The sequence below is a fragment of the Callorhinus ursinus genome, unplaced genomic scaffold (genome assembly GCF_003265705.2).
Source record: "Callorhinus ursinus isolate GAN/ISIS: 27379988/994484 unplaced genomic scaffold, GSC_fseal_2.0 scaffold1, whole genome shotgun sequence".
NCBI lineage: Eukaryota > Metazoa > Chordata > Mammalia > Carnivora > Otariidae > Callorhinus > Callorhinus ursinus.
Window position 1 is genome coordinate 44,920,606 of NW_027397063.1, and position 16,489 is coordinate 44,937,094.

At 41.3% G+C, this 16,489-nt stretch overlaps 1 long non-coding RNA gene across 1 annotated transcript; it reads left to right on the forward strand.

Moving 5' to 3' along the window:
• The first annotated feature begins 360 nt into the window (after positions 1-360).
• On the forward strand, positions 361-16,149 carry LOC141372805 (uncharacterized). The gene is made up of 3 exons (XR_012378237.1): positions 361-579; positions 9,614-9,723; positions 16,011-16,149. It is a non-coding gene; the product is annotated as an uncharacterized lncRNA (long non-coding RNA).
• The last annotated feature ends 340 nt before the right edge of the window (positions 16,150-16,489 follow it).

Genomic DNA, 16,489 nt, shown 5'->3' on the forward strand with positions numbered 1-16,489 from the left:
AGTGACATTCTGTTGGAAATTAAGAGTCATCTAGACTCTGCCAACAAACAGCATTTTTAGGCATCCCCCAACCCTTGATCATATTATCTGTGGCTGTAAAATTCTACATCAATAAAATGTGTATAATGACAGACCCCCCCAAAATAAATCTATTAATTTTTGCATCAAATTAATATATTATAAATCAAGGTTATGTTTAGTTAAAGCTTCAACTCTGCTAAGAAAAAAACTACCATTGCTTAATGGGGTATCCTAGGCAGTGAGAACTGGTTTCTACTACTGAAAACAGTCCATGAACAACTCTAGAGGCAAAACTGAATTTTCCAGGGGGAAGGAAAGATGGCGGAGGAGTAGGGGACCCTATTTCAACTGGTCCCCGGAATTGAGCTGGATATCTATCAGACCACTCTGAGCACCCACGAAACCAGCCTGAGATGTAAAAAGATCTGGATCTTTACAAACAGATATCGCAGGCAGTTGGTTTTGAGGTAGGAAGCGGGGAGCCGTGATTCCGCGGGCAGATATCAGAGGATAAACGGCAGCGTGAGGGAGCCTGGCCATGGGGATCCTACACCGCTGGTGAGTGACAGCCTCACATGCTGGGGACAGGGCACAGACTCCGCAGACCAGTAGCCTCAGGGGGAGGTGGGGGAAGGACTTTAGGGCAGCCCCCGGGGTGGAAACCCAGAGCGGCGGGGTCATGCCTGCGAACTGGGGGCGGCTGGCAGTTTTAGAACCACAAAGGGCAGAGATGTGCTCCGACCTGTAGGCAGGACTGGGGGTGCTGCGGAGGGGCACACAACCCAGGACACCGCAGTTTATAGCAGCACGGACAGAAACGGAGACGGTGTCGCCTGGAGAGCTCACTGAAGAACAGAATGTGGTCTCTCTGCTCTGAGGCAGAGGGTTGGAAACCGTCTCTTCTGCTCTGACTCGCGAAAGAGACATGGAAAGCTGCCAGGGAAAGCCACCAGAGAACAAAAGCCCCAAAAACTGATTCCCGCTGAGCCCATCCCCCGCCACAGGGGGCCAGGCAACTCCGCCCAAACAGGGTTGCCTGAGTAATAGCGCGGCAGGCCCCTCCCCCAGAAGACAAGCTGGGAAAACATGAGGCCGGCAACCCTAAGCTCCCTAGAAAACAGGTCCATCTTGCTTGGGTTCTGGTCAATAATTTGGACTCTAGGCATTCCCTCAAACACCCTTCAACAGAATGACTAGGAGAAGGAGCCCCCAAAATAGAAAAGACTCAGAGATTATGACTTATGCTGCAGATTTACAAATGGATGCAGATATAATCAAGATGCCGGGGATAGAATTCAGGCTAGCAATTGTGAAGACAATGGCTAGAATGGAGAAATCAATTAATGGCAACATAGTGTCTCTAAGGGCAGAAATGAAAGCTGAACTGGCAGAACTTAAAAATGCTATCAATGAGATCCAATCCAATCTAGATAATCTAACAGCTAGGGTAAGTGAGGCAGAAGAACGAATAAGTGACCTGGAAGACAATATAATAGAAAGGGAAAAGAGGAGGCCAGGGAAAAACAACTCAGAATCCATGAAAATAGAATGAGAGAAATAAGTGACACCATGAAGCATTCCAGTGTCAGAATAATTGGAATCCGGGAGGGAGTGGAGAGAGAGGACTAGAAGATATATTTGAGCAAATCGTACCTGAAAACTTCCCTAATCTGGGGAATGAAACAAACATTCGCATCCTAGAGGCAGAAAGGACTCCTCCCAAGATCAAGGAAAACAGGCCAACACCCCAGCATGTAATAGTAAAACTTACAAATCTTAGAACCAAGGAAACCATCTTAAGGGCAGTTAGGGGGAACAGATTCCTTACGTACAGAGGGAGGAACATCAGAATAATGTCAGACCTATCCACAGAGACCTGGCAAGCCAGAAAGGCCTGGCAAGACATATTCAGGGTACTAAGAGAGAAGAACATGCAGCCAAGAATACTTTATCCGGCAAGGCTTTCATTTAGAATGGATGGAGAGATGCAGAGCTTCCACGACCGGCAGAAACTGAAAGAATATGTGACCACTAAGCCGGCCCTGCAAGAAATATTAAGGGGGGGGTTCTATAAAAGGAGAAAGACCCCAAGAGTGATATACAACAGAAATTTACAGGGACAATCTATAAAAACAACGTCTTCACAGGCAACATGATGACAATTCATATCTTTCAATAATCACTCTCAACGTGAATGGCCTAAATGCTCCCATAAAACGGCACAGGGTTGCAGATTGGATAAAAAGACAGGACCCATCCATATGCTGCCTACAAGAGACTCATTTTGAACCTAAAGATACATCCAGACTGAAAGTGAAGGGATGAAGATCCATCTTCCATGCCAGTGGACCTCAAAAGAAAGCTGGGGTAGCAATTCTTATATCAGACAAATTAGATTTTAAACTAAAGTCTGTAATTAGAGACACAGAAGGAAACTATATCATTCTTAAAGGGTCTATCCAACAAGAAGATCTAACAATTGTAAATATCTACACCCCCAACATGGGAGCAGCCATCTACATAAGCCAACTGTTAACCAAAATAAAGAGTCATATTGATAACAATACGTTAATTGTAGGAGACCTCAATACTCCACTCTCAGCAATGGACAGATCATCTAGGCAGAAAATCAACAAGGAAAAAGAGCTTTGAATAATACATTGGACCAGATGGACCTCATAGATATTTACAGAACATCCCGCCCTAAAACAACAGAATACTCATTCTTCTCGCGCGCACATGGAACTTTCTCCAGAATAGATCACATACTAGGTCACAAATCAGGTCTCAACCGATACCAAATGATTGAGATTATTCCCTGCATATTCTCAGACCACAATGCTTTAAAACTGGAACTCAATCACAAGAAAAAATTTGGCAGAAACACTTGGAAGCTAAAGACCACTCTGCTCAAGAATGTTTAGGTCAACCAGGAAATCAAAGAAGAACTTAAACAATTCATGGAAATCAATGAGAACAAAAACACATCGGTCCAAAACCTATGGGATACTGCAAAGGCAGTCCTAAGGGGGAAATACATAGCCATCTAAGCCTCACTCAAAAAAATAGAAAAATTCTGAATTCACCAACTAACTCTACACCTTAAAGAACTAGAGAAAAAGCAACAAACAATGCCTAAGCCACGCATTAGAAGAGAAATAATTAAAATTAAAGCAGAGATCAACGAATTAGAAACCAAAAACATAGTAGATCAGATCAATGAAACTAAAAGTTGGTTCTTTGAAAGAATTAATAAGATCGATAAACCACTGGCCAGACTTATCCAAAAGAAAAGAGAAAGGACCCAAATTAATAAAATTATGAATGAAAAGGGAGAGATCACAACTAACACCAAGGAAATAGAAACAATTATTAGGAATTATTATCAACAACTATATGCCAATAAACTGAGCAATCTGGATGAAATGGAGGCCTTCCTGGAAACCTATAAGCTACCAAAACTGAAACAGGAAGAAATTGACAACCTGAATAGGCCAATAACCAGTAACAAGATTGAAGCAGTGATCAAAAACCTACCAAAAAACAAGAGTCCAGGGCCTGATGGATTCCCTGGGGAATTCTACCAAACATTCAAAGAAGAAATAATACCTATTCTACTGAAGCTGTTTCAAAAAATAGAAAGAGAAGGAAAACTTCCAAACTCATTCTATGAGGCCAGCATTACCCTAATCCCCAAACCAGGCAAAGACCCCATCAAAAAGGAGAATTTCAGACCGATATCCCTGATGAATATGGATTCCAAAATCCTCAACAAAATCCTAGCTAATAGGATCCAACAATACATTAAAAGGATCATCCACCACAACCAAGTGGGATTTATCCCCGGGATGCAAGCGTGGTTCAACATTCGCAAATCAATCAGTGTGATAGAACACATTAATAAGAGGAGGGAGAAGAACCATATGGTCCTCTGAATTGATGCAGAAAAAGCATTTGACAAAATACAACATCCTTTCCTGATTAAAACTCTTCAGAGTCTAGGGATAGAGGGAACATTCCTCAAGTTCATAAAATCCATCTATGAAAAACCCACAGCGAATATCATCCTCCATGGGGAAAAGATGAGAGCCTCTCCCTTAAGATCAGGAACACATCAAAGATGCCCACTCTTGCCACTATTGTTCAACATAGTACTAGAAGTCCTAGCAACAGCAATCAGACAACAAAAAGAAATAAAAGGTATTCAAAATGGCAAAGAAGAAGTCAAACACCCTCTTTTCGCAGACGACATAATACTTTATGTGGAAAACCCAAAAGACTCCACCCCCAAATTACTAGAACTCATACAGCAATTCAGTAATGTGGCAGGATACAAAATCAATGCACAGAAATCAGTTGCTTTCTTATACACTAACAACACAACCGTAGAAAGAGAAATTAGAGAAACGATGCCATTTACAATAGCACCAAAAACCATAAGATACCTCGGAATAAACCTAACCAAAGAGGTAAAGGATCTACACTCTAGGAACTACAAAACACTCATGAAAGAAATTGAAGAAGACACAAAAAGATGGAAAAACATTCCATGCTCATGGATCGGAAGAATAAACATTGTTAAAATGTCTATGCTACCCAGAGCAATCTATACCTTCAGTGCCATCCCGATCAAAATTCCAATGACATTTTTCAAAGTGCTGGAATAAACAATCCTAAAATTTGTATGGAATCAGAAAAGACCCTGAATCACTATGGAAATATTGAAAAAGAAAAACAAAGCTGGGGGCATCACGTTGCCTGATTTCAAGCTATATTACAAAGCTGTGATCACCAAGACAGCATGGTACTGGCACAAAACAGACATACAGACAATGGAACAGAATAGAGAATCCAGATATGGACCCTCAACTCTTTGGTCAAATAATCTTTGACAAAGCAGGAAAAAACATGCAATGGAAAAAAGACAGTCTCTTCAATAAATGGTGCTGGGAAAACTGGACAGCCACAGGCAGAAGAATGAAACTCGACCATTCTCCAACACCATTCACAAAGATAAACTCAAAGTGGATGAAAGACCTCAATGTGAGACAGGAATCCATCAAAATCCTAGAGGAGAATATAGGCAGTAACCTCTCTGACATTGGCCACAGCAACTTCTTTCAAGATACATCTCCAAAGGCTAGTGAAACAAAAGCAAAAATGAACTTTTGGGACTTCATCAAGATAAAAAGCTTCTGCACAGCAAAGGAAACAGTCAACAAAACAAAGAGGCAACCCACAGAATGGAAGAAGATATTTACAAATGACACTACAGATAAAGGGCTGGTAGCCAAGATCTATAAAGAACTTCTCAAACTCAATACTCAAAAAACAAATAATCAAGTCAAAAAGTGGGCAGAAGATATGAAAAGACACTTCTCTGAAGAAGACATACAAATGGCTAACAGACACATGAAAAAATGTTCATCATCATTAGCCATCAGGGCAATTCAAATCAAAACCACATCGAGATACCACCTTACACCAGTTAGAAGGGCAAAAATGGACAGGGAAAGAAACAACAAATGTTGGAGAGGTTGTGGAGAAAGGGGGACCCTCTTACTCTGTTGGGGGGAATGCAAGTTGGTACAGCCACTTTGGAAAACAGTGTGGAGGTGCCTCAAAAAATTAAAACTAGAGCTACCCTATGACCCAGCAATTGCACTCCTGGGTATTTACCCCAAAGACACAGATGTAGTGAAAAGAAGGGCCATATGCACCCCAATGTTCATAGCAGCAATGTCCACAATAGCCAAACTGTGGAAAGAGCTGAGATGCCCTTCAACAGATGAATGGATAAAGAAGATGTGGTCCATATATACAATGGAATATTACTCAGCCATCAGAAAGGATGAATACCCAACTTTTACATCAACATGGATGGAACTGGAGGAGATGATGCTAAGTGAAATAAGTCAAGCAGAGAAAGTCAATTATCACATGGTTTCACTTATTTGTGGAACATCAGGAATAGCGGGGAGGACATTAGGAGAAGGAAGGGAGAAATGAAGGGGGGGAAATCGGAGGGAGAGATGAACCATGAGAGACTATGGACTCTGGGAAACAAACTGAGGGTTCTAGAGGGGAGGGGTGTGGGAGGATGGGTTAGCCCGGTGATGGGTATTAAGGAGGGGCACGTGCTGCATGGAGCACTGGGTGTTATACGAAAACAATGGCTCATGGATCACTACATCAAAAACTAATGATGTAGGGGGGTGGGGGGATGGGTTAGCCTGGTGATGGGTATTGAGGAGGGCACGTTCTGCATGGAGCACTGGGTGTTATGAACAAACAATGAATCATGGAACACTGCATCAAAAACTAATGATGTAATATATGGTGATTAACATAACAATAAAAAAAATTTAAAGAAAAAAAAAGAAAAAAAAAACTAATGATGTACTGTATGGTGACTAACATAATAAAATTTGAAAAAAAAATGAATTTTCCAAGTGATTTATGCAGCTTAAGGTCCTAAAATTTTCACAGTACAATAAACTCTGTGGAGTCCTAGTCAAAAAACAAAGTGCAATCTGTAATAATGTAAACAATTGACCTTTATTTCTAGAGATGGCAGCTCCAAGTATCAAATGAGATTCTTCTCCAACCTAAGTCACCAGAATTATACTTTTGGTAAATTGTCCCCAAATCTGCCCTTATGATAATTACAGAAGTCTAAGTAGGCTCAGGTATGCTGTGATAACAAACAACCCCAAATTTTCAATGATTTAAAGAGAAAAGATTTATTTCTTATGTTACATATCCATAACAGCTTAACCAAGCGTTCTACTCTTCTTAGCCATTCAGAAACACAGACTCACAGAACTGCCACCATTTCAAACATCACAGAGCAAAAAGCCTTGCAATCAGCCAGAATAACAAATGTCATCTTTGCTCATAAATATTTAGCTAGAACTAGTCACGTGGCCCAAACCTAAATATAAAAGGACCGCAGAAATAGGGAATTCAATCGTACCATGAACCCAAAAGGTGAAGAGACAGACACACTGGGAGAATTTTGTTAATGACTACCACATATATTATACTGATTAGACTCACAATTATGTATATTTTCAAGTTTTATGAGTCCTGGGTGGAGACCACCCTTTGTGTATTCTTTCTATGTCACCAAAATAACATCTTACTTTATCAACTCAGGTGTCCTAATCAAACCAGAAACTCTCAAGAAATTCAAAGCAGAGTTTAAATATTACTCTAAATAGGGTTATTTGTACACACTAAAAGAATAATCACACGTAAGGAAACATGTTTTTAAAGTGTGTAACAGAAAAATAAAATTATTTTCTATAAGGATAATTGGATACCATGCTGTTCAGGAGATGCAAGTTCTACATTTCACTGGCAAATGAGTACCCTTCTTTAATAAAGGGCTAATCAGGATTTATTCTTCACTTGGGAAGACAGAGAAGGGAATGTTTTCATGGGCTGCTACTGCCACAAACCTTCTCCCTGAACAATTCCCTCTAGCTATATTTTTAATTGATTGGCTCCTTTCCAGACATCTTTACATTATGCAGTGAAGCAGAAGAAATACAATGTTTTGACCTTGACCTTATAGTAAGAATTTCTTTACAAGTTTTTCTCCTAAGCCTGTTGCTCCCCAAAGCCAGACAAGCTTTATTTTGCTGCAATGAGATTATTTATTCAATAAATTCAGAATTGTTAGCAGCCTACAAATTAATTATAAAATGAAATTATTAATAGCACATTTGGAAATTGTGTTTGTATGCTCATACCAATGTTGTTTGTATAAAACATTTTTTTCCATGTAATTCCTTCCAATCTCTCTTGTTCTATCATCCCATTCACCATGATTTTTGCAACAACTAAGTCCCACTGATAGCTCTATGATAACACTGGTTTCTCCTTACTAATTTATTCAGAGCCAATGACTATGAAGCAACCCTCTTCCTAAAGCAAAAACCTGCCTTTTAGAACAAAGCTTCTTTTTTTGTGTTTTTTTTCTTTCTAAACCAGGACACTTCTCTGAGCATCTTCAAAGAACAAGTTTCTAGAGTCAGTTTTCCCTATTTTTTTGAACTTGTAAACTGAATCAGTTCTCCTCTTAGCTGCCCATTTGGTATTAGATGTTTGTGGTACTTGAATTCTTGTGGATTCAGGCATAGTCTAAATTTATATAAATCCCTCAAGCTAACATTGAACAAATGATTTGACCAGGTAGCTCTCTTCTTAAGGGTAGAGTTATTTTCAAATTAAAGTAAAATAACCAAAGTTAATCCCTGACCCCAACATTAAGAAGTTAAATAGATCTGTTCCCCATGTGCATGTATTCACATACAGTTGCTAATTAAGCCTAAACTTCAGGACCTCTCATTTGCCCAAGGCCCAGAGTAAATCCCTAGCATTGCTGTATTCATAATACTATTTTCCTTAAAGAGGGGCCTAAAGCTGTTATAAGCTTCAGCTCCCACAAAATCTGGATCTACCCTATACGTCCTATTAAAATTAGATGCAACTCCTTGGTCATCATAAGACAGATAAAAAGAAATAGTCAAAGAGATTTTTCTCATTTTTGAAAGAATATTATATAAAACGAACAAAATTATGGGTATGCCAATACCTGAGAATAAGGTAATCAAATTAATAAACCTAAGTATTATAAGAGTAGAATATTTTAAAGAAGTAGCTGCCATGGAAACTGGTACAACTATATATATATATATATGTATATATACAATTGTATATATAATAATTATACAAACTGAATTTATTTATATTGCTTTTAGTGTAAATAGATGGCAAATTCCCTCTTCTTTTGTCTACCTTTAATGTTGACTTTAAGGATTGCAAATATTTCTAATAACAGCAACCCACTGAAGGTTAAGTTAAGGCTCAGACAGAACCAGCACTAGTCAAAGCAGCAGGAACAGCTTTAGTGAAATCACAAAGACAGAATTCCCACAATGAAACTCAATGTCTTTATGGTGGTAATCTCTAAAACAGTAGTTCATAACCTTGGGGGTCAAAAGCCTCCCTCTGAGACTTTAATGCATGTTATGGATGCTTCATCCAGAAAAATGCGTATTCATATTGATGCATAAAATTTCAGGGAGTTCTTGGACCTTAGTTCATATGTCCTTAGAACTTAGCTAACAAACCCTTGATTTATCATCTAGAAATTATGGAATATTATATTCTTTGGTTTCAACAGAAATGTTATCTAGTGGCCATATCAATATTTGGTTATTTATATATGAAAGACACACCTCCCTCTAAATAACTTATTATATAACTTAACTGCAAACAAACCTGACATGTGGCTATGACCCAGACTTTCAATTTAATTTGTTTCCTTAACTGAAACCAAGAAGCACTTTTAACTGTAAGAAATTAGCTCTGTAACAGAAATGAACCTGAAAAAAAGAGAGCAGAGCAGGAGAGGCAATGCTTGTTCAATACTGACAAGACCAGCCTGCTTCATCAAACCTCTTTGATGTGTGTGTTGGGATTCCTATGTTGAATGAAACTTTTGAAGTCTGTATGGATGCTGGAAGTGAGAAGGGAGAAAATAAAAAGCTCGATTAACTAAACAATTTACTTCTTTTGTCAGGACTTCATCTCCCTCCTCACTGGGCTGCAACCATCTTCCTGGTCTCATCAATGAGCACTGAAATGATCCACAGCCTGGAATTCGTCTGTGCTCTATCAAGAAGCATCTAAGTGGGTTTCTCCCTATAGCTGGCAGGTCATGTCTACTACCCAGGTGTTTGCTTGGTTTCTGTCCTGATGGGGTGCAAGTGCTGATGTTGCTGGGTAGAGGATGACCTTATTCTCTCACCCGGCCCTACTGTTCTCATGATTTTTTTTTTTATTATTCCTTTCCTTGACTTATTCTACAATAATTATGCTCTCTTTGCTCCTGCCAAGTTAGTGACTTCCTTGCATTGGATTCTAACTTCACTGTGTCCCCTAATCCTCAAATGCCTACTTGATTTCAGTCCACTCCCTTGTCTGACTCCCAGCGGTACCAGTATGTGGACCGACACACTCAGTCCCATTCAACACACCCAGGGGCACATGCTCACTCACCCTCATAAGCAGCCACCCCCAGGCCCTTGGTTTTATACACTCACTCACTCACATCCAGTCCTGCCATTTACAATCACTCAGCCCCACTCATGCTTACTCATATAATCACCTACAACAGCCCCATTCATTCACATTCCTGCTCACTGCCATAGCATCCTACTCGTACTCCTTCACACGTACAACTAGTCAGCCCACGGACTTCCATTCAGTCTTGCTCAGTCTCACTCAGCCCCCCACACTCACACTCAGGCTAGTCAGCTCACTCAGTCACACAGTCACTGGTCCCTCTCCCTCATAAACTCACCATCCTGCACACTCAGGATGGAGCCACACTCATACTCAGGGCCATTGATACTCTTCATAGTCACACACCCAGCCATACCCTGTCACAAAATGTTCCAGTTCACACCTAGTGACACCTAGTCCCACTCACACCTAGTCACATGCAGTTCCACTCACACGTAGTCCCACAAAGTCACACTCACACCTAGTCCCATGCAGTCACACTCATACCTAATCTCACACAGTCCTACTCACACCTGGTCCCACTCTATCCTACTCACTCTGTCATTTGCTGTCACACTCACCCAACCTCATTAACAGAGTCTCTCTCCTCTGCATGCACTCACACTTGCTCACCTGCAGCACTCATGCAGACTTTCCCCATCATATATGCAAGCTGTCTTTGTCTGTCCAGGCTCCATAACAATATACCATAAACTCACTGAATTAATAACAATGAACACTTACTTCTCACAGTTCTGGAAGCTGGAAGTCCAAAATCAAGATGCCAGCAGATTGGGTGTCCAGTAAGAGTCCTCTTCCTGGTTCATAAAAGATGTCTTTTGCTGTATCCTCACATGGCAGAAAGGTGAGAGAGAGCTCTCTGGAGTCTCTTTTACAGGAACACTAATCCATTCATGAGAGATGAAGCATCTCCTAAAGAACCCACCATCACATCAAGGGTTAAGTTTCAACATATGAATTTCCAGGGGCGGGGGGACACAAACATTCAGTCCATAAGCACAAGTTTACTCATACACTCACACCTAGTCCCTGCACTCTGGTACAGAAATTCCCAGCCCCATTCACACACGCACTCACCCACACTCACTTGGAGTCCCATGCATGTGGGCACACATATCAAGTCACACATACACATACTACCAAGTCCCACTACACACAAGTTCCCACGCTGAGTCCTACTGACTCATACACAAACGCCCGGCGCCACTCCCTCACACTGAATCCCACCTAGCCCATTCTACCCTCCCTCTCTCACACTCAGTCACAGCTTCACCCACCTACCTTCCCTCTCCCCACCCTCACTGACATCCATACCCAAAGTCACTCACTCCTTCAGTGACCTGGTCAACCAAAGGGCTGCCACACTCAATAATATTTTTTCTTCCCAAAGTGTTATTTTTTCACTAAGCAATAGCAGAGAATGGCATAGTAATATGGTCTCCTCTTTTTTCTAAGGTTTTCAGTGATATCCCTTTTTACTTAGGTGCTAAAGGAACAGGGCTACCTGTCCTAAGAGAAGGGCACTTTAAGTTCTGAATGACTTGAGAAGCTTCCTTAGAATAAAGTTGAATTCAGTTAGGAAAAACCACACTGTACTTCAAAAGAGAAAACTGAATGTGGGGAACTGGTTCACAAAGGAGCTGGAAGCACTAAAGAGGTTTCAGTGGAAAGTCAGGCAGTTCTAGAAGTACCAATTCTAGAAAGCCACTAAGACCCATAAGGAAGGGAAGATAATGGGAAGAAGTAGTGTATTAGCTAGGGTTCTACAGAGAAACAGAACCTAGGAGGGAGAGAGAGAAGGAAAAAGGAAAAGAGAGAGAGATTGTAAGGAACTAGCTCATGTGACTGTTAGGGTTGGCAAGTTGGAAATTTTAGGGCTGGCTGGCAGCCTGTAAATTCAGGTACGATTTGATGTTGTAGCCTTGAGGCAGAATTGCTTCTTCTTAGAGAAATCTCAGTCTTTGCCCACTCACATTATGCAGGGCAATCAAGTCAATTGATGGTACATGTTAATTACATCCACAACTACCTTCACAGCCACATCTAGTGTGACCTAACAACTGGGCACCACAGCCTAGCCAAGCCAACATGTTAGGTTTACCCTCACAAATGGTGTTACAGGAGCTCAGGGTAGAGGTCACCTAGCAAGAGCTGTCTAGAGAGGAGACACAGCCAGTGCTGGACACTGATGCAGGGAGAAGGGAAAACCTGCAGGGGCTCCCTCCTTCTGCTCTCCAGTCTGCTCCAGTGCCTCACACTGGCCTAACCCAACTGAAACTAGTTGGCAAGAGATCTGGGGAATGTCATTTGCAAGGGTCAACACCCTTGGAACACAGCAAAGGAGGGAAGGGTGGGAGTGGGACTAAAAGTATCAGGAAGGACTAGCAGAGGAGGAATAGGAGTTTGAGGTCTGTGAAGTGTTTGATTTCTGAAACCAGGTGCCCATTTGACCCAGGAAGGAGATGTGTACATGAATTGAAAACATTCACAGACTAAACATAAAGCAACCTCAGCCATGCTCTGCTCAGAAGACTCGAACTACTGACCCTCAAAGAACCCCTGGGGCCTGGGTTACAAAAAGGCTGTTTGGTACCTGCAAACAATGGTATTCATGGGCCAACCAGACTCCAATTCCCTCTAAGCCTAAGTTGTAGGAGGACAGACATGCTTTTGAACCAAATAAGCCAGTGGCCAGTGGGGCCATCCCTGATTTCACTGGAAACTGGGTGAAATGATTCCCCAAAATTGCCATTCCCCCAGGGCCATCAGAATGCCAAGAATACAGGGGATATACAACAAAAATGGGATGAATGACTTCTTGCGGGTTTTATTTTTTATTTTTAATTTAATTTTATGTCAAGATGCTTGCTCAGGACTCTCCAGTGATTCCATTATCTTCCCAACCATCCTGGAAGGACTGGGGTATGTTCAATCTTTGGATGTCATATTTATGAATCCATGTCCTGCAGTTTTATCTTGATGAGGTAAGGTCTTTTATCATTAAAATGTCTTTTCCAAAAGAGGGACTTAAATTATGCTGTTAATTATATAGTCACATTTATCTTTAGGTAAATAAATGCAAATGGGACATTAGAAGCTAGCCAAGGAGAATTTCTTCTCCTTCAAACACTCCAGAAGCTATAGAAAAGAATGCAGCAGGATCTTACAGTTGATAGGGAACCCAATTTTCTATGCTATGCAGAAATCTTTTATATAGGAGATGCCTGGCTGGCTCAGTTGGAAGAGCATGCAATTCTTGATCTTGAGGTTGTGATTCAGCCCCACGTTGGGTGTAGAATTACTTAAAAATAAATAAACTTTAAAAAAGAAATCTCTTATATAAGATCTCGGGAAGTGATCATCTGTCCCTTCATAATACTCAAAATTCAATTTTTTAATTCATAAAACTCAAAAACTACTTGAGGACCTACTATCTACAGGTACTTGAAGTGCCAACATATAGGGATCAATGTGAAGAACAAGTTCCTCTTCTCATAAAGATATCATTCTAGTGATAGGAGATGAAAAGAGAAAGATAAAGAAGCAAAACAAGGAAAGTAATTTCAGATCATGATAAATGCTCAGAATAGGGGCTGGGACATGCTCTTGGAGAAAGTGATATGGAGACTGAAAAATGAGAAGTACTACCAAACGTCATTTAATTTAACATAAAATTAAATTAAAAATAAAAAATAAAACAATATCCAAGGCAAATGTGATAGCCCCGACATGGGAATAAGCTTGGCATGTTAAAGTGAAGGAATACCAAAAAGCCACAGAGCGAGTCTCCACTGGAGTATCAGAAAGGTAGAGGGGCACTTTTGATTGTCACATGATAGCCTGGTGGTCTTGCTATTTCATAAACAGGGGCCAAGGATGCTAAATATCTAGCACTAATCAAAGTGGTCCTGCTCCAGAAAGAACTTTCCCACCCAAAATACCAGCACCTCCTTTGAGCAACCCTGACAGACAACAGTGAGTGAAATAGATAAAGGGAAGGTCAAGCAGTTAGACTGGGGGCACATCAGAAGGGCTTTGGGGCCACAGTAAGAGTGAAGAAGTGCAACCAAAGTCATTAAATGCAAGGAAACATTTTCAAAAGTCCTAGAGATAGGAAGGATAACACCTTTTATGCAACATTCTATCCCATCACAGAGTCCTGATTTAGAGGATCCTCTTTATACTTAAATTGAGTCTGACTCTCTGTAATTTCCACTTAAATTCCTACTAACACAGAAGGAAACCCCAGAAGGTTCCCTCTTGGTCTGAATCTCCACCTTCAGACTCCATTACACCCTGGTCTGGGGCCAGTTCTATAACCATTAGAGCAAATTCCACAATTCACAGGTCTGTATCTCAAGTGAAAATGAAATCCGTTTTTCCATTTCTTTGTTGTTCCCACTTTATCCTTTTCCCTAGCTCTTCTTAGTAACTGGCTGTTAGGACTCAGTCCCCATGTTCTATTCCAGATGATTATTTCTACTTGGATAGAGGGCCTGCAACTTATAACTGCTAAGAGCCCTCATTCTCCTAAGACTGGACCCTACTTGGTTTTTGCCAATGCCAATACTTTCAGCATTCAAATCCTGCCCATGAACCCTAAACCCATAGCAGATGTTCTATCACTTCCAACCAGACTTTCCTAATGCCCACCACATGGCTACCTGGCTGTATTTCCATGCATCATCTTGTTGCTGACATGTCTGTGTTCACACTATGCCAATCTGCTAAGACGCTAAGGGAAGTAGACCATTGTACAAGGGCAATGACTTGGGAGTCAAGCCTGGGTGTGAATCTGATGCCATAGTTGACTAACTGTGGAATTCTTTTTAATCTCTTAGAGCTTTAGTTTCCTAAAGCACTGATGATGGTGATGATGATAATGATACGGCCTCAAAGCTCTGTAATAAGTAACTGAGCATGACATGGGTCTTCAAATGCAGCTATTGCTATCTTCATTTATTATCATTGCTGGGCCTTTCTTTTTTTTTTTTTTTTTTTTTTTTTTTTAGAGAGAGTGGAGGGAGAGGGGCAGAGGAAGAGAGGGAGAGAGAATCTTAGGCTCCACACCCAGCGTGGAGCCTGAGGCGGGGCTGCATCTCACAACTGTGAGATCATGACCTGAGCCGAAACCGAGAGTCAGATGCTCAACTGACTGAACCACCCAAGCATCCTGGGCCTTTCTAATAAAGGCCAAAAGCTTCCATTTATCACCAGGCACGTTGGATTCTGTGCCCTCACTGCCCTTTTGCCTCCCTAAACCTCTGCTCCATGCTAACAAGTGTGCCCATTTACTGGTTCTGGTCCCCTGTGATGAAAAAACTGAACTATAGGCATGACTCCAAATCAGTGTAGTTACTGAGTTAACCAAGTCACAAAAGACTATTGAGCAGGAAGGGGTGGGTGTACACAGGAAGAGGTAGATGCAGAGAGGTATTCTTGGAATGCCAAAAAGGTAGGGCAATTGCTGAGGATAAGGCTAAATGGAGGTTTGAGACAGGAGAAAATAGCAGGGAGTGGGAAGAGAGAACAAAGGAACTCTTATCCTCAATTATCCTGATAGTTCTGGGCTTGGCCTACATTAGCAGAATCTTTGTTAAGATGTTCATTTTGCTTTGGCTGTAGAGGCCCCCCCTGGTGGGATTGCGGGGAGTTTTATAACCCATCGTCCCACTGCTCTCTCCTGTGGTTTTAAGTGACTGAAGAGGAAAGGAACCAGTCAGTACAATTAGGCCCCTTCCATACAACACAGCTGCATTTCTTCATAGAGATTTACTTTTGACAAGTAATTTATGTTGCTTTCAATGACTATGGGCTGTTACTGGGGCCGGGGGAGGAAAGGATTGGAGACAAGATTGCTGGGAGTGTTCTGAGGTCGCTTGTTGTAACAGGTGGCCTGAAGAAACTGCTGACTTGAAGCGAGGACACAGCTGCTCTCAGCTGGCTTCACTGATGCAGAAGCCTAACTGAACCCGGACCAGGCATAACCCAGGTGCAGCAAGGGAACAGCTGCCTGTATTTTAATTGGGGGAAAGAAGTGGCACGGATTTGAAAAGTAATATTGTAAGAACCAGAGTGCAGAGGGATGGCTTGATTCCACTCCATTTTATTATTTGCCATAAACAGTTTATTAACACATATACTGAGTGAATGATGGTGTCTCTTTAGAGGGCTTTCACCAATGTCGATGACCAATGCTTCTCAGACTTTAATGTGCAGAGAAATCACCTGGGGACCTTGTTAAACTTCAAATTCAGATTCAGGAGGTCTGGGATGTGCCTGAGATTCTGCATTTCTAACAAGTTCCAGGCTAATGGCAGGTCTGCTGGTCCATAGATGACACTATGAGTAACAAGTCTGTCAACCACAC